Genomic DNA, 24015 nt, shown 5'->3' with positions numbered 1-24015 from the left:
CTACTGGTGCCAAATCGCACGAGATATGACCATGCCCACAAATCTTCCGTGAAGAATATCCAATGTGGTATCAGCTATGTGGACAGCTAGCGCCGTCCTGTTGAAACTACAAGTTTTTGGTGTCCAGATCATCAAAATCTGACAAAGTTTTGGTCTGCGAACGGTCGAGTTCTGCCTCGGATTCTCCTGCACACTTTCACAGACGGCAGATCTTGCGCTTTGTCAACATACGTATGTTGGTCGATCGTTTACTGAACCAGTGAATTCAAATTTATTCAACACATTGTAAATACTTCCTACTTATCAGTAGGATGATTATGGCGATCGTAAAATGAGCGAAGCGCGCGGTACGTTGCCTGAACACCCATTTTGATCAAACAATTTTATTATTTGCACGTGTTGTTGAATGCTATATCCGTCCATGTTGATTTGGCAAAAAAACAGTTTCAACAAGATGGCCGTTATCAATTGTCAAAGTTCGGAAGACCCCTTTAGAAGACCCTATATATTGATATCCTATCCCTTCTGTATGATTGGAAATGAGTTGAGCTTAATCTTTCTCTTGAAGTTGATCACATGGTGATTGAAACACATTTTGAGGTGTTGAACAGTTTGGTATTGGAATAAAAATCCAGTAATATTCATTACTACACCGAAGGGTCCAAACAGTGCATGGGTAATATGAAATGGGTAATAATGTAAAACTGTCGATAATGGATTCCACCCAATTCTTTGATAAAAATCGTATTAAAATCCATACGATAGTTTTTGGGTACGTTGTGGAAGATGGAAATATCGAAAGAATGCTCATGAAAACTCTGATTTGCTCAACAAAAAATGAATTTTGTTCAGTATTCATATAGTTCCCACATACAATGAACAGACTCCTGATTTTTGTATTTGTCAACGTAAAATTCTTAAGATATTATACAATATGTGAGGATTCAATATCATAAATGAATCAAGTGACATCTACTCGTCAACATAATAAATAAGAAATACTCACTAAAATCTGGCTATGATATGAAACACAAATGGCAATAAGTCAACCCCCATTAATATCGTTGGGAATAGATTTTTTCCTTCCCTCAAAGTCATTTCATCAACGTTCCAGAAATATATCTCTGAAACATAACAATCAATCAAACAACAAATCAACTGGCCCTAAATGTCTCCATCAACAAGATACCAACCACTGACCGGTGTAATTTAACTCCGAAATCAAAATCGATTCCGTTATGATACTGGATCCTGCCGAAATCCCATGCTTAGTAACGTTCTGTAGTATTATCCAAAAGCCTCACCTAATTACGTTCCGTGTCTGGTAAATAAGGAATATGTCACGTAGATGCCCCAACAACCATCACGTATTCAACCAGATGAATCCTGTTGACAAAAAGGATAATTTGATATCAGGGAGAGGGGTTTGACACATTTTTTCAGCTGGATGTATGATTTTATGACGAAAAAAGTTAAAAAAAAAACAAGAAGCGAACGAAGCGTTTCTGATGAATCAGTATTTACCAAATCATGATTGGAGGGAATCAAGAAAAATAATCGCAAACTAGTCAGTTCACTACAGAGAGATTCCAACAGAGTTGGGCTAACTCTCTTAACTGAGTCTCTGTGAAGTTTATTGATGAAACTTCCATGGAAAAAAGTAGTTTAATGATTACCTAATCTAATGATGACTTCACTCATTATTTTCACATTATTATCACAAATTGAAAAAAATGTCAGAAAAGAGATAACTTTTCCGGAGAAAAGGCTTTTTAATTTCCACTTGCTCATTAATGAACAAAAAATGTGGGAAATTCATAAAGAAACAAAAATGACTACAATCAAAATTCCTTATGAAGATATGTAGATCACACAAAAATTTGTTTGGAATATAAACTGAAAGAAAATACCATTCTGAAATAATTACTTTTATATGAACAGAAAACGGCCCACGCCTAGCTATCTGGCTCACAGAGACAGGCTTGTCTGGCCATTAGTGGTGCCATCAGTACCACACCGTCAGCTGCCATGGAGATCCTTCTAGATCTACCTCCTCTTCACATTTTTCTGGAGAGAGAGGCTAGATGGACTGCATACAGATTTGTGCACATTGCCAATTGCACAAATCAATTGAATGCAAGTGCAACAGACTGTTGATTGATACTGAAAGTCATAGCATTCTTGAAAGGACCTCTGACTTTATGGCCCCAACTGTCAACAACGATCTACTTTATAAAGTTCTATCCCGAGTAGAGAGAACTGGATCCTCTGAGAGAAAAAAATATTGAGAGCAGATTGTTGTTGGTTCATTGAAGGATCAAAAACACCTTTCGGTTCTGGTTCAGGTGTTTTCAGTCGCAGACCCAGGACAGAGATATCAACCTGCCTAGAAACCTATGCGACTGTATTCCAAGCGGAAATTTACGCTATTTAGATGTGTGCGGAGAGATTGAGAGACTCAAACCTCATACACAAGTCAATAAAAATATTATCGGACAGTCAAGCGGCGTTAGAAGCTTTTGGCTCCTACCGAGCAACGTCAAATTGGTAGCAAATTGCCAAAAACGATTCTTATCGATAGGAAGACTTAACAGATTGTCTCTAGTCTGGATTCCTGGCCATACTGGCCTAGAAGGCAATGAGGCTGCTGATTCCCTTGCAAAGAAGGGTGCTGCAATCAGCTTCATCGGACCAGAACCTGTCATTGGCATTGCTTCAGGCTTTGCCAAACAAAGATTGAACACCTGGATGGCAAGAAGATTTATGGACTTCTGGCAGAATCTTCCAGGATTGACTCACTTCAAGGCATTTTTTCACCCTTCGAAGCTTGATACCAAACAGTTGTTGGACTAGAGTAGGGATGAACTACGCTGTCTAACAGGCATTCTAACAGGTCACTGTCATTTTAAATCATCATATGCAGAGACTCGGACTGTCGGTTGACATTGTGTGTCGCCCTGTTTGGAAATTAATGAAACAGCAGAGCACATATTTTGTGCCTGCCCCGCTGGGGACCGAATCAGGTTTTTAGATTTTGGCAGAGCCGTATTCTTACCATCTGACCTGAAAAACCACTCACCATACAAACTAATCGGCTTCGTTAAGAAGCTGGGTCTATCTGGTCGGATGTGAATAGATGTGAGCCACAATAAACCCTTGCGGGGTACGGTGGAGGGTCGAATCGACCCACTCACTTTGAACCTCACCTAACCTAACCTATATCCACTCGACCTATTTTTGACCCCAAAATATGTGGTTCAAATTATGACCCACTTTTTTACACCCTGTATACTTAATATCTGTATACTTTGCATATATATTTTTTATCCCTACGTTTAAATGTGTACTGTTACTGTCTATCTTGTGATATATTTTAAATTTGACCTGCTACTCGTGTAATTTATTCATAATGAAGTTTACTTCACTACTTTACTCTACTATTACAAATAAGTCATGGAATATATAACTTATCAGGAAAAAATATAAAAAAATTCAAAGATGTAAAGTGGCACTGGGCAGGCTGTTATGTTATTCATGGAGGTTCATTTCATCATTCATCGGACCTTTAAAATATCAGCGAAATCCATTTGTATACACTTATTTATTTTTTTTGCTTACATGTGATAATACCATAATAAACAATAACCCACTACTTGGTTCATCAAACAACCAAATAATGTGGGATTACGTTAGGAAACAGCTCTGATTTGATTATGTTTTACTAAAATATTTTACACTGTTTACATCAGAGCACCTTGAACATTCAAGTTTTATTCCATAATATACGTGAGATTATTATTGTATAGAAAAATCTTGAAAGTCAGTTTATGCTTCATCATCGGAAAACTACAACAACGTCATTTTTACGAGGAAACAAACTGTTAGTAAAATGATTTCACGTTAAAAATACTTGTTTTATTTTCTAGATATGTTGTGAGTCAAAAAAGTCAAAACCCCAGTTGATTGTTTCTATGAATAGAGAAGCCCATTTTTCTTGTAAAGTTTATTTTCAGCCGATGTGATATAATGCATTAGGAAATCAGGCTACGAAAATAATTCAGATGTTTTATTCTCGCAGATGTTATAGTGGAGATGACCTAGTACAAACTGTCACGTAGTTTACACCGGAGATCGTGATTACGGGGCAAAAATAAAGATCACAGGATAGGTCTCTTTTCAGGAAGTTTTCAATTCTATGACTTACAAAGCAATTTGCTAAGGAAAATACATGATTGAAATGTATTACAGTGGTTCAGTGTGGATTATAATAATGAAAAAAGACATTTCGGAAAATCTCTATTGTCATTTTAACAACAGTAGTGAATTATTCAAAGTGATGATCGTTTTTCGAGAGTAGAGTACTATAGTTTATCTATGAGTCATTTTATTCATACGTGAAGGATATTCTTATTGGGAGTATAATATCATAATACTCCTTAAAGCTTGGTTTCTCACTACTCACGTATTGTTATTGAGTGACGAAATTTTGCAAAATACCAACTCACAACCTTTATTCCAAGATATATTTTGACAACTGCTTCGTCAATAATCAGGTCAATAATCAAGTTATAAATTGGCTCATTCGTCATTGTCCTCGAAGGTGTTGGGTATTGTATCTGATCAACTATGATTGGTTCGAAGATTTCGAGTAATGGTGGACGAAACAAAAAGTGGACATATAATTGCTCCTTCTTTCAATATTCAAGACGAAAACAATATTATATAATATTTCTAAAACGTTTGAGAAGATTTTGAATTGTCTATCGGAGATCGGAGAGGAAATCTCCGTCAATTATCCCACTTCTGACACCAAATGTAACGTTTACCCCCGTGGGTTCACCAATAATTGACTACACTGAAAAATAAACTTCAAATTCAACTTCATTTCACTTTGAATACTTTAAATACAACAAAACACTTCAACTGAAACTTCAACCGTTATTCGACTGTCTATCACCTTACCTACTAAAGTCTATCCAAATCCAAGATAGAGTGGATGTAAACATTGACATGCCCTACGCACGTGATATTGAAAATTCCAAGAATTGGCCAGGGTCGTATTCAGAACCAACATCTTGTTGATCGCAAATGCTATATCATATTTAGGAAAACTTTTTTATAATAACGAGTGAAATGCACAAGTTTTGCAGTTTAACGGGAAAAATGCAGATAATATGTGTAATATAAAAAGATTTTCATTGGATTTTTCACAGCGCACTCAAGCATTATATGAAAAGAGACGTAATTATTTCTTTATTGATAATTTTTATTTTATGTAAAATCAAAAGGGATATTAATGAAAATTATTCAACTGAATGGATTTGTCTCTTCATCAGTAGTGTCATCCTCACCAATCTGAATTATCAGTGGCTCGATTTGTGCGTCTATTATGTTATCAAGCTTCCACATCTTTGTCTCGACTTCCGATATCACATGCCGAACACACTTCTCCCATTTCTCCGCTGTGACTCTTTTCGAAGCCTCATCAAAAAGTACTTTGAGATCTGCAAATTTGAACATGGTGTTATGCTGAGCTACAAAATTCTTCACATCCGCCCATATTAACTCGATGGGATTCAGCTCGCAGTGGTATGGAGGCAGGCGAAGGACAATTTTGTTTTGGCCTGCTGCCATCTCATCGACTATATATTTTTGGTATTCAAGCTTGCGCTACTTGACAATTTTTAGTAGCTGTACTCTTAGCATTGAGTCTTCAAAGCTAATATTCTTTGATCGCAGCCAATTTTGGATTTCAACCTTCATTGAAGACGTTGTCGGAATCTTCTCTAACCGTCGCGAATGATAAGGTGCATTGTCCATTACAATCACAGCATTATCCTCCAGATGGGGTAGAATTTTGAAAAACCACTGTTCGAAAGATTCACCGTTCATTTCTTCGTGATAATCTCCAGTTTTCTTCGACTTGAAACACCACAGCCCTTCAGCAACAAATCCATTCTCATTGCCGATGTGACAAATAATAAGCCGTTTTCCTTTACCTAAAATTATGAAGAGGTATGTAAGTAAATAAAACAAATACGAGGGTTACTTTCTATATATTGAGATTAAGGCAGGTCTTAATATAAATATAAGGTTACCTGATGGATTTGTTAATCCGGTGGATAGTCCATCTAGAAAGGCCCTCCTAGATGAGGTCACAGTTTCATCGACCCATACTTTAGGGTAGTATGACTAACATTAACCCAGGTTTCATCCATATAATAAATTGTTTTCTGTTGTTCCATATAATATTTAATTTTGGTCAAATACTCTCTCCTCCATAACACAATTTCCTCTCTATCCAATAATAAACTATTGCGCCCTCGTTTTATCCATATCAAATTCAAATGTTTCGATATTTTATGGAATGTTGACCGCTTAAAACTTGGCAATAAAACATCTTCATTTATTTATATGAGTACTTTGTTTATCGTGGATATTTCATTTCTGAAAAAGTACTCATGCACTTTCCTCCTGATTGCATGTTTATCAGCAACATCTATTGATTTTATAATGGTATGACGATTCTGATTTGTATTCGGTTTGGAAAATGTATGATTTTGTTAATATTCCCGTAAAACATTGTAAATCAAAGCGCAACACACTCCAATTTTATCGGAAACTTTCGATACGACTTCGTCGACAGTCGATGTCTCAATTTCTTCCATCTCTTTCTTGAACACATTTAAAATCACTTGTTTCATCTCAACACTCAAATGTCTTTTTTTGGATCGTTTTCTGGCTGGACTCAGAGGATAGCTCACAATGTCATCAGCAGTGTCTATACTGGACATCTTGGAAAACAATTTTAAATGATATACTATAACGCACGCCACACAAACACGCAAACGACTGATTACAACCCTGTGCTGGTACCGAACTCGTACCAAGAAGGCGAATTCACCAATGAACGCTGCCCGTTCCATCTGACAGTGGGCGATCACGTGAATATCACGCTTCGGTTTTGTTTTGTTTCACTCTATCTTGGATTTGGATAGATTTTAGATTGCTCCGCGTACCGTCACAGTTGGTTTATGGCTACCTGGGGCATCCGGCGTTATTTTATTAGAGCATGATTCGCAACAGTATATATTATTTATCTAAATCATGAACTAAAATAAATGTTCACATCATTATTTAATTTTAATATGTGATAAGAGAACAAATGAATCAACGAATCAATAATAGAAATAAATAATGATTATTAAAGTCAGTACAAGTATAACTTCTTACGTACGTACATAATTGTCAAATTGAAAATATTTCACATTCTTTTGGTTACTTTTACCCACTCAGTGACATTGAGAATATGATATACTTCAATAAAAATTTCAAAGGATCTTGAAAAATCCAGTAATAATAAATCATAAAGGAGGTAATGAGACTCTATGATGATGAGAGAAAGAAATATCAGATTAGGCTTGATAAATGTTATTTTGTTGTGAAAAATTGACAAAAAATTAATGTATGCTTCACTTTATGAATGCACTGTAATTTTTACAATGGCTTATCCTGAATCAAATGAAGTAGTTTCAGGGTGAAATTAGAAAAATCAAATCGACATATGTATATAATGTTATTAGTTTACTGTATTTTATGTATTATCAATCGAACTGAAATTTATTTTTGTCTATATTCAAGCTATGCTTTGGAAAATCCTAGTAACACTTTCATATACGTAGCCATAACCTCAAATATGCAAAAAAAACATAATTTTTATAGAAGAATATCTTGTAAACTCAGACATTCAGAACAGTTATGAAAAACTATCGAAATAGTAAGTTTTGATTCCTGTGGTGAAATATTTCGGTGCAGTGAATTAATTCAAAGGATAAATGAAAACTCAAACACATGGCTGTTGGACAAATTCATTGAAAAATCTGAACGTCGGCATACTTGAGAGCCCAGGTAATGTGATTCTGGAATATTTACAGCCTAATATTTTTCATGGCTTGACTCAATTTCAATGAAATCCCAATTACCATTTTCCAGGCCCGCTTTCATCTCGTGATTGAGCATAAAACGGCTTTTCTAAAGAAAATTAGACAGTTCGTTCGGCCGAAGTCTCATTACGGGCTCTGTGATTTAATTTATGACTCTCTATGATTCACTGAGGCGCATTTCATTGGGGTTATAGCCCCCAGCGATGTGACTTCTCGTCTATTTCAGAGAGAAGGAGATTCTTACGAGAAGGTCAGATATTTTTAACATCATAATAATGGAGGAATCATATTTCCTGCAATGAATTCGGACTAGGAGATTGAACGGTCGAATACGGTTGCTTTGTTTCCTGAGGTTCAGAGGTATACTGTAATAGATTTTTTCAAGGGAAACAACTTCATTTAGAACAACTGAGCACATAGATGAAAAATCTGTTATTAGTTTGTTTCAAAAGTTTCAACCGTTTCGAAGTCATATGCTTTTGTGGGTCCATGCCTCAATGAATATTAATTATATTGTTTCGTGGTATATACTGATCTATAAGGAATTTTATACTATATGAATTGGGGCTGGTAATTTTTACCAAATTTTAATATTTTGCCTGTTTTCAATTGTACTCAGATTTAACTTAACGACTTAGGGATTTTGGGTTAACAAAAAAAATAATTGATCGGTTCTAGACTGAAAGAAAAAAAACTTGCTGGAGGTTGGAACTAGCATATATGTGTATAGGAAGAGAGCAGCAGTTTTCGAAATTTTTTGAACAAGAAGGTGATTTAGTGTACTGCTTAGACATTCCAGGAACTGATCAAAGAGTTTGGTGTCAAATACAAAAAAGAAGACTGGAGGCTGTTTATTGATTCTTCCAAAACTAGTTTGAAAGCTGTTTTATCACACAATAGTAACACTTATGCATCTATACCTGTTGGCCATTCTGTACATATGAAAGATATCTATGAAAACTTTTTTTTAAATCTGTTTTTCCGTTAATCAGCTGTGGCCCCCATACGAACGACAACTCTCAGAAGTTGAGTAACTTGTGCGAGCTAAGGACTAACGAGGTCTTACCTTTCAACGTGTGATTCCCAACACGGCTATTCGGCTCATGGTTGGATGATATGTGGTGACTTGAAAGTAACATGCATGCTTCTTGGTCAGCAAGGCGATTTTACCAAATTTCCATGTTTCCCAACGAGACCTTGCAAAAACCTTGTAGATCCTAGAAACATTATCTTACCACCTCTACATATGAAGTTAGTCCTCATGAAACAGTTTTTAAAGGCATCGCCTAAAGATGGACCTCATTTCAAGTATCTTTGTCAGAAATTTCCAAACCTTCCAGAGGCTGAACTTGAAAAAGGCGTCTTTGTATGACCCGACATTCGAAAAATGATGTTCGACGTAAACTTCGAAACCACAATGACCATACATGAGAAAGAAGCATGTGTATCATTCAAGCAAGTTGTTACAAAATTCCTAAGAAATGCAAACGACCCAGAATATCGTACCATTGTAGCTAACATGTTTAAGAATTTTAAGAAACTAGGATGTTCGATGAGCCTGAAAGTCTATTTCTTGAACAACGTTACCAGGGCCGCTGGAACATCAACATAATGGGAGACTAGTGTTGGTCACTTCACCGTGAAGCTCAGCAAGCGACTCATCGTAGGAAAAGTTACACAAGAAACTCCAAAAAAAAAAAGGAAGTATAAACCAATTCAATCTGACTAGTGAAACCTACATTACAACACTGTATCATTATTTCAAGTAACCTACTGTAAATAAAAACCATGAGAGTGATTCGACATAATTTTTCATTGATTTTAGCATAAATCGTACAGATTTTAAAATAAAGTCAAGTGCTCAAACACTATGGGTGATACAAAAAAACTAAGACCAGATTTGGACTAAGCACACGAAATTTTTAAAAATAAGCTATTAAAGTTGACAAAAGTTTTCAAAAACATTTTTTTTGTTGGCCTGTATACTCGATAAAACTCCTTTGATATGGTTCAACACCAACTCCTATCATTTGTTGAAGAAACGAACAAAACGAAAATACACCAAATAATAGAGAGCTGAATTAATAATAGGGAACTGATATGATGTGCAAGTATTGTAAATACTTGCACATCATATTGTTTTGATTTATATTCCTTTTAATACTCTTTCTGTTGATAAGTGACAAAACAAGTATTTCACAATACTTCTGTGGATGTTTTAAATTTTTATTCAATTTTTTCAATTTGTATCACTGTATTTCATAATTATGAATAAATATTATCATCCATATTATACCATAATGAATGGAACGGGTAGTTTTCTGGAATGGTACAGTCATACCAGTATTTTTTAGATAGAACTACGGACTTATTGTATGACAAACAGGGTAAAATCAATATTGATAAGAAACACTACAGTGTACCCATGTTATGATTCACTTCATTCATATAGAAACATAATGTCAAAAAATCTATGAATAAGTCGACTTCTGACTTATTTTATTAAGGTTATAGCTGCGTAGTGACTTCAGCGACTCCTCCTCTATTTCAGAGATAAAGAGATTCTTCTGAGAAAGTCGGATATTTTTAACAGCTAATATAATGGAGGAGTCATATTTCCTGCAATAAATACATACTCAAAGTTGGAACGGTCGAATATAGTTGCTTTGTTTCTTGAAGTCTAAAGTTAGATTGGATTCGAACTTAGAACTTTTGTATGCAAACAAATCCACTAAGAATGAGTTATTCAGAAGTTCCGCGTAACATTTATACTCGGTCTGATATAGATAGTTTTGAAATATACAAAAAACAGATTTGTATCAGATCAGGTATTCGATGGTATATTAACAATGATGTATATTATCACATATGTTGAAAAAATCTGTTAAAAGCAGTTTTTCAATTAACCAGCTGTAGCCTCCTTACGAATGACAACTCTTAGGAGTCGAAACTTTTGTCAGGTTAGGATTAACAAGGTCTAATCTTTCAACGTGCGATTGGACGAGTTGGACGATAGGAAGTGAAAATTGTCCAGCCTCCAGCCTCGCGGCTTGAACCACCGAGTCACACAGCGGTCGATTGAGAGAGTGGAGCAAACCACTCATGCCAACCCAACCGGCTACCGTCGCACTACGTGAAAATGTAGATTATGAAGGAGTCAGAAGCCATGCATGTGGATTGGCTGGCCAGAAATTCCTCAGTACCGTCAGGAGAATTTGTTGTTGAAACTTGTTTATTACAATATAGGAAGAAAATATACTTAGATCGATATCTACATAATAGATCCAATCATCATCCAAAGCAGAAAAGAACCATCATCTACACCCCAGTGAACATAGCTTTGAGAATATTTGAAAAAAGGTACGTCGACGACGAAATGAAACACCTTACAATTGTGTTACAACTGTGAAACATCATTTATCTTTGATATTTGGAGACTGATTCTTCTGTAGATGACAGCGTAAGAAGGGATGTCACTGCCACTTACTAATATTCAACTATTCCTCTCTTCGAAATGAAATAAGAAAAAGTTGTGGTATTAGGTGGATCTTGACTGAAAAGTATAAAGCAGCACATAGAAATCAGTTAATGAAGTTTGATGAATTGAATCTTTCCCATTCAGAACAGAAATAAGATTTTTTAACGTCACATTTCGAGAACTGAACAGTAAGACCCGAGGAGAAATTCACCCTTCAATACTGAAAATATATTTTTATAATAATTCCGAAAACTAGAAAACTATATAATATAATTGAACTTATATAAACTGTTTTCAATAAATACATCAAGTACTAGTTTATACAATCGCTCAGAAGATACCAGGTACCTACGATGAAAATAAAGACAACATTGTATGTAGATTTAGATTAATCTTCATCTTGGAGATTGATCGGAATACTCGGTGTTCGAAACACGTGTCGAAGTGTTTAAAATAATGGTTTGATGTTAGAATATAACTCCAGTAATGTTCATTACATCAAATGTTACAAACAGTGCATCACAAATAGAAACAAGATGAAATCATCTAAAGGAACAATTTGTTCAGGCCAGTCTCAACTCCCTACACTGTAGGTTAATGGACTGACGCCTATCAGAAAACAACTACTCCCCTGGCTAATACCACGAAGGGTGTTGGTTTGTATCCGACAGGTGTCAGTGCAATTCTTCACTAAAGTTGGCCATACAACTGACGCAATAGATTTTCAATTATTGGAACACACTTGCAGATCGGTTTCGGGCTGTTTGGCCACTCATCAGTGCAAGGTAGTGTCTATCAACATAAAGTCGATGATTTTCGATAATTGAATCGAATCGAATTCCTTCAGAGTATCGTTTCTCGAACTAGGCTGAATGGGACAATAAACAGCAAATTTGTCATCGCACCATCTGCCTGTGAACGAGATAATCAATCGCATATCCGAAATTTGCCCAGTTCCTCAATGGCGCGATAACTAATCTGCTGCTCTGGAGGAATTCGATTTTTAATCATCGACTTTATGTTGATGATAGACACTACATTGCAATGACGAGTGGCCAAACAACCCGATCTGCATGTGTGTTCTAATAATTGAAAATCTATTGCAGCAGTTGTATCGCCAACAGCAAACGCAGGAATAACTTCAGTAAAGAATCCTGCACTGATATAATCCAACGCCCTTCGTAGTATTAGTCAGGGGAGTAGTTTTCTGATAGGTGTCAGTCCATTATCCTATACATCAAAAACGTTATTTACTGATGAGTTTTGTGATCCCACAAAAGCGTTTTGATGTTTGTTCAACTTTTTGAATCAATTTTTATTTTCGGTTGTGTGGTATACTCAATATATACATTCAGGGATGAATATCTCTGACTGTATTGAATTATCTGTGGAATGACATATCAATAAAAATCTTTCCTCGTTAATTAACTTCCAGAATATTTTCTGATTGATTGAATGTTCTGCCATGGTTATTATTTGAAAGATCTAGTGACATATGAAAAAGAACAAAAACAATTCCGATTTCATATCGAATATTGCGAGGAAAAATCTCCTTCACACAATAAACAGAGTTTAATTAAAGAGAGGATGAAATGTGAAGAGATTCGCCTGATAAATGAAAAGAATGAGCAGTCCGAGAGTTTTTGTACGAAATTGCAGGGGTTGGAGTTTCAGAAGTTTGAATGAATGTTTCAACTGTGAATTGGGAAATGAAGAGGAGTTCTGAATACGACTTTGAAATTTTTTCTCAAACGGACTTCATTCCTTTGGGAGTGATATGTTTGTGATTTCGTTTTTTAGGCCCCATTCCTTGGTGGATCTTTGAGTATTTTGACTTCACTCATTCAAGGATAGTGACTATCTTGATCAATGTCAATTGTGGTGGAATTTAATTTTTGGGGCTATTGATAGTTGTTGGAAATTGTTTTGAAAAAATTTGAGACTTTTAGAAAACGACTATTCCTATAACTTTTCTCAGATAATGAATTTGAGTAATACATTTTTCCATGATTCCATACAGCAAACCATATTCCACAGAATGAAAACTTTGTATTTCACCAAAATAACTCTCCATTGGAATCATGATTTGAATGATGTCATCGCTCCAGTGGAATTTCTGTTATTATTTATTGACAATGTTAAGAATTGTCGAATTCGATGAATGGAAGCTATGTAGCCAAATTTTGGAAAGTCTACTCAGCTTCTAATGAAACAAAATGTAACCTTCAACCTAACTCAGTAGGCTAAATCGAAATTTTACAACGGAAATCCGAAAATACGTTAGATTCTCAAAATGTAATGAACTATATGACTACAGGAAAATCCTTAAGTAACCCTTAAGTAGCAATACACATTGGATTTGAATAGCTGCAGATCAAATCAATTTGGAAAAACGTTCTCAGGAAGTTTGTTCCATATAATTACAGTTCTCCAGATGAAAGAGGTGTACTGAGTCTAACCTCAAAACGATGAGTAGCCACAATTCGTCGCGTATTTCTGATATGTACCGCTCTTAATGGAATCAAATGTGCTAAGTCACTTGAACACCTCCCGTGAAAGTATACGTAGGAGAGAGACAAATATTCAACCTTTCTTCGATGTTCCAGGCCATCAAGGTTGCTCGTGGTATTCGCGTCTCCAATCAGGCGGATGGCTCTTTTCTGAATGGAATCCAGCAACTTCAGGGTATGTTTGGGGAAAGAGCTCCATACATGAGAACAATACTCCAAAGAACTTTCCAGAAGCAGCCTTTGCAATTCCAGCGACATGATTGTACCAAGACTTATTGGTGTCAATTTTTGCCCTCAACAAACTCATTGAAGCAGAAAGCGGAATTGTCTGACCTGACATCATTATATTCGGTTCGGAGACATTTATCTTCTTGGAAAAAATCGATGCCTGTGTTTTTGTGGCATTGAATTATACCTGATTACTTTCACCCAAATTTGAAATTACTTCTAGATGCTCATTAAGATATGCAACCTCCTGCCGGTGAAGATGTGCCTCTGTAGCCATTGTCCTGGAATCCAAATTGAATGACAAGTGTGCTGTCGTCAGTAAAGCAATATATTGAATTCTTGCTTTTTTCCGATGAGTCGTTGAAATACAATCAAAAAAGGTTTGGAGACAATATGGATTCCTGAGAGAACACCAACGTTGATGGTGGAAATACTTGAGAGATATCCATCGACGGTCATTTGCAGGGAATGTTTTTTCAGGAAGCTGAAGAGCCATACACAAAAGTGATCCGACATGCCATAGCATCGAAGTTTGGCCAGCAAACCCTCATGCTACACAAGGTCGAAGGCCTTAGAAATATCAAGTGCAACAGCTCTTGATTCTCCATGTTTCTCGATTGCGTTATTTCAAATATGGGTGACATACGATAGAAGGTCGCCTGTTGATCTGTGTTTACGAAAGCCATATTGATGGTCGCTCAAGATGTTGAAGCCTTCCAAATATTTGAGAATATGGTGTTTCACGACTTTCTCCATGATTTTTGATATCATTGATAGCATAGCGACTGGTCTCTAGTAATTTGAAAGATTTTTCTTGCTCTTTTCGGGAATAGGCTGAACGCGAACAATCTTCCAACAAGAAAGAAAAACCTCTTTCTTATAAGACAGGTTGAACAGTTTACAAAATACTGGTGCAAGTTCATTTGCGCACTTTTTAAATACGATGACGGGCACTTCACCGGGGCTAAACGCCTTGTTGTTTCTGGATTCTAGTGTGGGAAAAATTGGTGGTGCCTTTCCCAGAAAATCGACTGTGGAATGGAACGCAAATCGTTCAGCTAGTAGATTTGCTTTTTCTATGGATGTTGTTGCCATTGAACCATCTGCTTGTGTTAGTGGTAGAATTGTGGGTTTTGCAAAGTTGTGATCAACAGCCTAAGCTACCGACCAAAAGAATCTAGACTGTTGGGATCCCCAAGCAGTTCATGTCTAAGTCTCTGATTGTGAAGTTCTATGCTTTCATTTATTCTAAGTTTGCAGCTGTTGTGAGCATTAACAAACTCAGTTCGGGTTTTGACACTGGGATTTTTGCGCCCCTGCTGGTAGGCGAGATATTCCATTAACAATTATTATTCTTCATAAATTTGCAAGCGCTGAGTTTGTTGTATACAGACGCAGATCACAAACTTCTATAATTGGATGCAGTGAGAAAAGGGTCGTTATTTCTATGAAATAACCAAATAAACAAAAAGAATCTCGGCTCCCTGAAAAAAAAATTGAAAAAGACTCAATCCAGTGAGTCTAATGTAAATTGTGGAATATTCACCCCAGATTCTCACCAATCCATGAAAACTTTGCAGTTCAACAGACGACGTTGGAAATATATTCCAGAATATCCAGTGCATAGTTCTAGGTGTGTAGAAGTATCTTGGACCAAGAATGTTGGATCTTGATAAAGTCAATAGATTGATAGGTATGGAATAATGATGAGTCATTGGGATTGATTGAGATTCATAAAGCCATCCTGAAAACATTGTAGCAATTGAATCATGATCTAGTTTAGACTCTGTGAGAGCAACATTTTTTTACAGTTAATATGTCTCCTCCATATATCTGTTTCATTTCAACACACTATAAACTAATGAAAAATATTTCACCCTTCTCTTTGTGACATATCATCAGCTTCAGACCATGTTGGTTTTATTCAAGGTAATTAAAAAAAAATATTGTATATGTGTTTTGCAAAATTTTCAAGACTGTCAAAGATTTACTCGTATCGGTAAACGAAAATGTTAAATTCCCAGGCATTTGATATTCAAATGTGATATATTCACCTTGTCGAATATTGACAAGTTGGTTCCTTCAGTGTGCTCTTCAGTAAAAAGTGGAAAAATGTTCATATAACAATGGAAAAATGATGATGGAAGTATGATCTATTCCCCAACTTGCATTTTCTGTTAGAATTTTCATCCACACTGCCTGTCACTACCTGTCCGGCAGATTGATCCTTCTCAACTCTTGAAAAATTGACAACATTTTGAAGAAACTCAACTGGGTTTGAAGGGTATCCATGTGGAAGTAGTAATTCACTAGTTGGCATCCGAAAGAGCTACGAAACTGAACTTTCCAATTTGAAATATATCTTTATTGATGAGTAGTTCCTGATGAGTATTGTAGATTGACGAATTTCAAAGAACTATCAATATTGTTGATTCCTTTGGAATTCTTTGAATGAATTTCAACCCATATATATCTCTCCTCGACACACTCATTAGATTATTTTCAAAGAATTTATGAGGAGTAGGGGTTATAGAGAAAATGAATAGTTTGTGTCGAAACTGTTACTGATATTTTGAGGTCTTATGTGTGAAATTTGAAATTATTATTGATGACTTTGTTTATGATAACAATTGTAAAATAATTGACGATCATCGTCAAACTTTTGAGTCAACCATACGTGTTGGTGGATATATTCAACCATTATTATAGTTACCAATATCATACCATAATTTATCGTCGTTTGAAATGGAATATTGTAGCATAATTGGTATAAATTGATATTATTTCTGCACCCACAATTTCAATTGAATAAACTTCTTATATGTATTAGTTAATTATTACCATATATTTCGGAGCAACAAATACATTGGTTCATTGATCTTTTAGCATGGCTTCTGAGACATATGGTGTTTGACTCCCATTAATTCGATTATATACTGAATCAGTCTCATTTGACATAGAAATGTAATATATTTCTCTTCTTTGTCAATTAGCTTTGATATTCACTGACGTCCAATATTTTCTTTTCTTGATTCAAAAACGATTTCCTATCATATTTCAAAAAGCATGATGTATTTATTCAACTTACCATAAAACACATTTCAACTGGAGTTTATTTATAAATCTACGCAAGTTATAAATACGATTTACAAGTATTTATATCAGATCTAAATTGTGCATTAAACGTGGTTAATTTTAGACAAGAGTTCTAAAAATAATTCTCGTTATCGCCAATGGACGTTTGAAATATTTATTTGTTTATTTTGTTCTACGCGGATATAACTTAATCTTGGAGAAAAATGTGTAAGCAGTGATTTTTCATATCACTTGAATTGTGTTTGTAATGGCCACTGAACATTCAACAAATTACTGTCAACGTTTCATATGAATGGCGAATTATCATTCGCATAATTTGACAGTATTGTCCTAACTGAGTACGCTTGGCTTATTAAAGAGATGATTTTATTCGCTGTTTCACCCATTTATCATCCATACAAATAATGAAAGGACTCATTTAAAAACTTAATCAGATACTTATTGTGAGGAAACCGGAAAAATACTTTAGGAATAAACTCACACTCAAATTTCAATCAGAAATACAATAAGTCACCAAAATCTAACATTACACTGCTACCCAGCAGGATCAAAGAAAGGGAAATGTGCTGCATTGCTGGAACCTATATGATGGAATCGGCCGATACTTGATGAAAATCCATAACTAACGTATTCCAAAAACACTTTATTGTGAGATTTTCACTAAATTGTTTTACAAAAACGCAACACGTGTTTCGCCATACAATGGCTTCATCTGGCGTGTCTTTCAACTTGAAAGACACCTCGAAAAAGGTAAATCGATCAACAGTGATTATTATATTGACTTACTGGTACGTTTGAAGGAGGAAATCGCAAAAAAACGACCGCACATGCAGAGAAAAAAAATCCTTTTTCACCAAGACAATGCACCTTGCCACAGGTCGATGAAAACAATGGCAAAATTAAACGAATTGGGCTTTGATCTGCTTCCCCACCCCCCATACTCACCAGATTTAGCCCCCAGTGACTACTGGCTCTTTGCTGATCTTAAAAAAATGCTACAGGGAAAAAGATTTGGCTCAAATGAGGAGGTCATCGCTGAAACTGAAACTTATTTTGAAGCGAAAGATACATTTTTTTATAAACATGGTATTGAAAAATTGGAAAAGCGTTGGAACCATTGTATCACCCTAAAAGGAGATTATGTTGATGAATAAAAAAAAATTTTGTAAAAAAAATGTTGTTTTCATTGTTAGTCTCGGGACTTATTGATCCATGTGTTATATGACTAAGGGATACTATGAAACGAACAAATCCAAGCATTCTTGCACTCAACTTTCACCCCACATTTTATTTTTCTCGTGAAAATATTGTACGTATAAATTCAAAACCAAGTTATTTATCAATTTCTTTGACCATTCATATGAACTTACTGAGTTGAATATAGTTTCTAGTCTACTATGCTCTACTCCAGCGTTTATCAAACTATTTTGCCTGGGGACCACCTTCATTGTGGATTTTTTTTCATGACCCACATATTGACTAATATTAGGTACAATTATTATTATTAATAATATATTCATTATTATTATCGTGAAAATTCACGATAATAATAATGAATGAGGAATGAACTTCTGAAAAAAAAAATGGTTAAGATGATATAATTGAAGGTAAAATACAGTACGAAAAAATACTTCTGATTCAGAATCTTGAAACTAAACAAATACAAAAAATGAAAAAATGAGACTCAAGTAATTAATGTGACTTGTGGAGCTGGGGCTTACGAGCTACAAGATATTCTATATCTGGGTTGAAAGTTGAAAGCTTTAAACGCAGGTCCCAAAGTCTATTTACATATTTATTTTTCAAATATACCAAAGAGAATGCCCACTCACACAAATATGTGGTTGAAAACTCCATCAGCTTTTTTATGGCTATGTTCGAAAGAACTGGATACTCTCCCCTAACCTTTATCCAAAATAAGAAAAACAATTCAAAAGTATTAAGTGTTTTCAATCTGTTGGCGTGAAAGAGCCACAAACATACATACATCCATTCTCACAAACTTTCACATTTATATAAGTATAGATATATACCATGTAGATGGTAATATTTGAACACGAATTTACCGATAGTTATGAAAATTATTTCCATATGATGTATTCAGTAGAAAAATAATCCGCAGTTATCCTGATGTTTGTTTGGAAATGTTGAATTCCATTGTATTGGGGAAACATGGGAAATTATAGTAACGAATAATATTTGAAAAACTTTCTAATTTTCTTTCCATTCTGAAACAAATCAATATTTGTTTACCAGTTATAACATTTTCATATTCATACAGATCATGTTGAATAATTCCGATGAATAAACGCATAGTTGCAACATTTTTAATATTTTTCTTTCAAATAATACAATTTCCTCGGATGAATTAAAATATTTTGATGCTTTTGATGCTTAAATGTATTACTACTTTGAATTTCAAAATGCAGTTGTTAGTTCATATAAATATAAGTACGGAAGATATTGCTTCTCTATTTGCAGGGTGTCCTTTAGAATATGTTAATGAAAGATAGCAGGAGCGTTGGATGAATAATGAATCTAGAATATCATCTTAGGTATTTGATTCACAAGGATATCTGCAAAGTTGAACCATCTTTATGTAGCAGTCAATGAATTTTTAAAAGCATCGATGTTATTTTTCTAAGAAAGCTGAATTTTTTGAGAAATAAAATTTAATTACTTTGTTCCGATTTCCAATGATATTTCATCCAACAAGATTCTCCGAAAAGTACCTGTCATGTTTTTTGGCAAAATACCAGCACCACAGGAAAACCTATGAGGCGCTCTAAGAGCGGTGCCTGTGCGAAAGTAGCGATTCACATTGAATTTGAATTTCTGATATGTGACGCTCTTGGTGGAATCAAATTTGAACACTCTTGAACACTTCCCGAGAAAGTATCTATAGAAGAGAAACAAATCCTCAACCTTTCTTCGATGTTCTAGACTATCAAGTTTGCAAGTAATGTTCGAGTCTCCAAACAGGTGGATGGCTCTTTTCTGGAAGGAATCCAGCAGCTTCAGGATTTGCTCAGAAGTGAAGTTCCATACATGGGAACAATACTCGAAAAAAAGGTCTGATCTGAGCTCTATAAAGCAACAAAAGTTGCTGAGATGTGTACAGTTTCATGGTTCGGAACAGTGTTTCAAGCTTTTGAGGAGCAGCCTTCACAATTGAAGCGACAAGATTGTGCCACGACATATTGGTGTCCATTTTAACCCCCAACAAACTTATCAAAGCCGACATTTATCTTTTTGGAAGAAACCGATGCCTGGGTTTTTGTAGCATTGAATTGAACCTGGTTAGATGATATAGTCGAAGATAAAATACCGTACGAAAAAATACTTCTGATTCAGAATCTTGAAACTAAACAAATACAAAAAATGAAAAAATGAGACTCAAGTAATTAATGTGACTTGTGGAGCTGGGGCTTACGAGCTACAAGAGATTCTATATCTGGGTTGAAAGTTGAAAGCTTCAAAGGCAGGTCCCAAAGTCTATTTACATAGTTATTTTTCAAATATACCAAAGAGAATGCCCACTCACACAAATATGTGGTTGAAAACCCCATCAGCCCTTTTATGGCTATGTTCGAAAGAACTGGATACTTTCCCCTAACCTTTATCCAAAATAAGAAAAACAATTCAAAAGTATTGAGTGTTTTCAATCTGTTTCCGCGACCCATTGTTTGGGAACCACTGCTCTAAACAACTAACCTCTTTGTCGGTAACTCATTCTTGGCTTCCCTTTTCCTGAATTCGAATTCCAATGAATGAAAAGTATCCTGCGTGCATTAATTAGTCAAAATCTTTTTCGCAATGGAGCGATGAAGCTTATCCTGTTTTCCTATTGGATTAACTTAAATAATGATCAACCTCTGAATGGAATTCAACCAGTATCCCATAAACCATAAACCGTTGTATACCCCGAGATGATTCAGTTATTTGAAATAGCTGTATAAGGTTGGAAAATTAATTCGGTTTTCATCATACCATCAGCGAGAGATATTCATGAGGCTAATTGAGGCTCATAAAGTTTTGAAAACACATGTCATTCGACCTATTGCGTATGGCATTAATGCTTGTTTTAGAGTTTGCTATACTGCGCAGACCGACGAAAATGGAATTTGGTGAATTTGGATATTTATCCCTTTTCATCTGAAACAGGGTTTTCATAAATCAGAAATATCCTATAGATATATCACTTCATCGTTATATTTTCCCATCACAAAACCGTAACAGGTGATTTGATACACTATATTTTTTATAATCATAAAATAAAACAATCAGCATCTTGAATTCATTAATGGACAGTATCATGAGGATCACTAATTGTTATGTATCCTTTTGGAATCCAATAATGTCTGAAACGCTGGTTATAGGTTAGGTGAGGTTAAAAGGGAGTAAATCTATTCGACCGCAACTCGCAAGGGTTTATTGTAGCTCACATCTATTCTCATTCGACCAAATAATCCCAGCGCCTTAACGAGGCCGATTAGTTTTTATGGCGAGTTAATTTTCAGTTCAGACGGTAAAAGTGCGACTCTGCCAAACTCTGAAAACCTGATACAGTTCGCAGCGGGGCAGGCATAAAGTATGTGCTCTGCTGTTTCACCATTTTTCAAATAGAGACAACACGCACTCTGCATATGATTATTCAGATGACAGTGACCTGTGGAAAGAACCGTTGAACATCGTAGTTCATCACTTCTGTAGTCCAACAACTGTTTGGTTTCAAGCTTCGAAGGGTGAATGAATGCTGTGAAGTGAGCCAATCCTGAAATATTTTGCCAGAAGTCCATAAATCTTCTTGCCATCCAGGTGTCCAATGTTTGTTTGGCAAAGCCTGAAGCGATGCCAATAACAGGCTTTAGTCCAATGAAGCTGCTGGCAGAACTCTCGTTCGCAAGGGAGTCAGCAGCCTTGTCGCCTTCTACACCATAGCCAAGAATCCAGACCAGAGGCAATCAGTTGAGTTCTCCTATTGAGAAGAGTCGTTTTTGGCAATTTGCTAGCAATTTGGTCGTTTAAAAATCTGTTTAAAATCTGTTTTTTCGTTAATCAGCTGTTGCCCCCATACGAACGTCAACTCTCAGAAGTTGAGAAACTTGTGCGAGCTAAGGACTAACGAGGTCTTACCTTTTAACGTGTGATTCCTAACGTTGCTCGGTAGGAGCCAAGAGCTTTCAATGCCGCTTGACTGTCCAAGAATATTTGTATTGACTTGTTTATAAGGATTCTACCAATTTCTCCGCACACAATTCAATAGCATAGATTTTTGCTCGAAATATAGTCCTATAGATACCTAAGTTGATTGATATCTATGTCCTGGGTCTGCGAAAAAAACACCAGCACCCAGAACCTGAAGGTGTCTTTGATCTATCTGTGAACCAACTGCTCTTAATATTTTCTGCTTTTGAAGGATTTGCTGGTAATACTTTGAGTCTAAATTGAAAACCTATAACTAATTGACAACATAGAAGGACTTCTCAATAAGTCTACTCGAACTGCAATTTGAGTAGAGCCTTGACGATGATAGCACGACCAGCTGTCGAAAGCGCTCGCACATAATAAATAGGAGTTATAAAGCTTCAAATCTTTTTTGTAACATATATTATTATTAAAATACTGAGGCAAATATTTGCATTCATATTGGATGTGATAATAATGACTTCATTACTCATTTTTAGTAAAAATTCTACTATCAAACTGAAAATGAACATTGATATAGTTAAAATCGGTAATCAATACTACCTCTTTTCCCATACCTTTTTCAGGTCCGGACATAAATACCTTAATTCCTTATAGAGGATTGATTGATGGTATCAACATATTCACTACAGATTCTCAATCTCATTCCGAAAATGTCAGTGTTTCCAAAACTTTGGAAAATTTTGTTCTAATCATGATCCGCCGGATCGCAAAGTTATTAGCAATTTCAGGCCAATTTCAGTTCTCAACAACTTTATTGTTGGAACCTGTCAACCAGACTTATATCCGATTATCAACATGATTTCGTGAATTTTAGATTCATCAGCAGTAATTTAGATGTTTTTGATCGGTATGTACGTGAAACATCCAACATTCAATTCAAACAAAATATATGTGAAATAATAAATTACAGATGACTTCTCTGAAGTTTTTATAAAAAAACTAATACAGGTCACATTATTCGAGCGAATATGACCATTTCCCGCGAACTATTTTTTCAATGATATATCACAAATACCTGAAAATGATATTTGTTTGTTGAGAATATCCCAAATAAAAATTGCAGCTGGTGTGATTTGAACTCACGATTCCAATTTTTATGCTGATTAAATTAACTGACTTGTGTTACATTGACAAAAGTAAACGAATTCCCCCTTGGATTCCCTCTCGATGCTTATTTACGCTATACAAAGAACCTACCTGCATATTTCATGATACTAGGTTCAGAAGCTTCGGGTATACGTGAATATAAGAGCATGCAACAGCTAGTAATTTATATTTTTACTTTAAAAATACAGTAATCAAAAATATCCCAACTGCGCTGACTAATGAATAGCTTCGAGAAACGAATTATGTTACCTATAAAGAAATTCACGAAACTGACACAAGCGTCATTGACGTCTGCCCTCACGAGTCTGCCGGCGTTCGAGTCGCATTCTCAGCGATGGCACTTCATTGCTTAGACCGCCCCTCTACCCCCGCGCCACGACTGTGCGTTTCGATCGTTTTGCGTGCTTTTTCGATCGTTTTCCGTGCGTTTTCGACCGTTTTT

General features: G+C 35.5%; 1 protein-coding gene across 1 annotated transcript in view; it reads left to right on the top strand.

Annotated features, from left to right (window-relative positions):
• LOC111502440 (uncharacterized) overlaps window positions 1-24015 on the top strand; it is a 188159-nt gene that overhangs the window by 40147 nt on the left and 123997 nt on the right. The gene's annotated exons all lie outside the window — the stretch shown is intronic.

This window comes from Leptinotarsa decemlineata, unplaced genomic scaffold (genome assembly GCF_025532065.1).
Source record: "Leptinotarsa decemlineata unplaced genomic scaffold, Ldec_3_MD MMD2_tig00026282_RagTag_RagTag, whole genome shotgun sequence".
Classification (NCBI taxonomy): Eukaryota; Metazoa; Arthropoda; class Insecta; order Coleoptera; family Chrysomelidae; genus Leptinotarsa; species Leptinotarsa decemlineata.
Note: the sequence above shows the minus strand (reverse complement) of the source record. Positions and strands in the feature narration are given on the sequence as shown.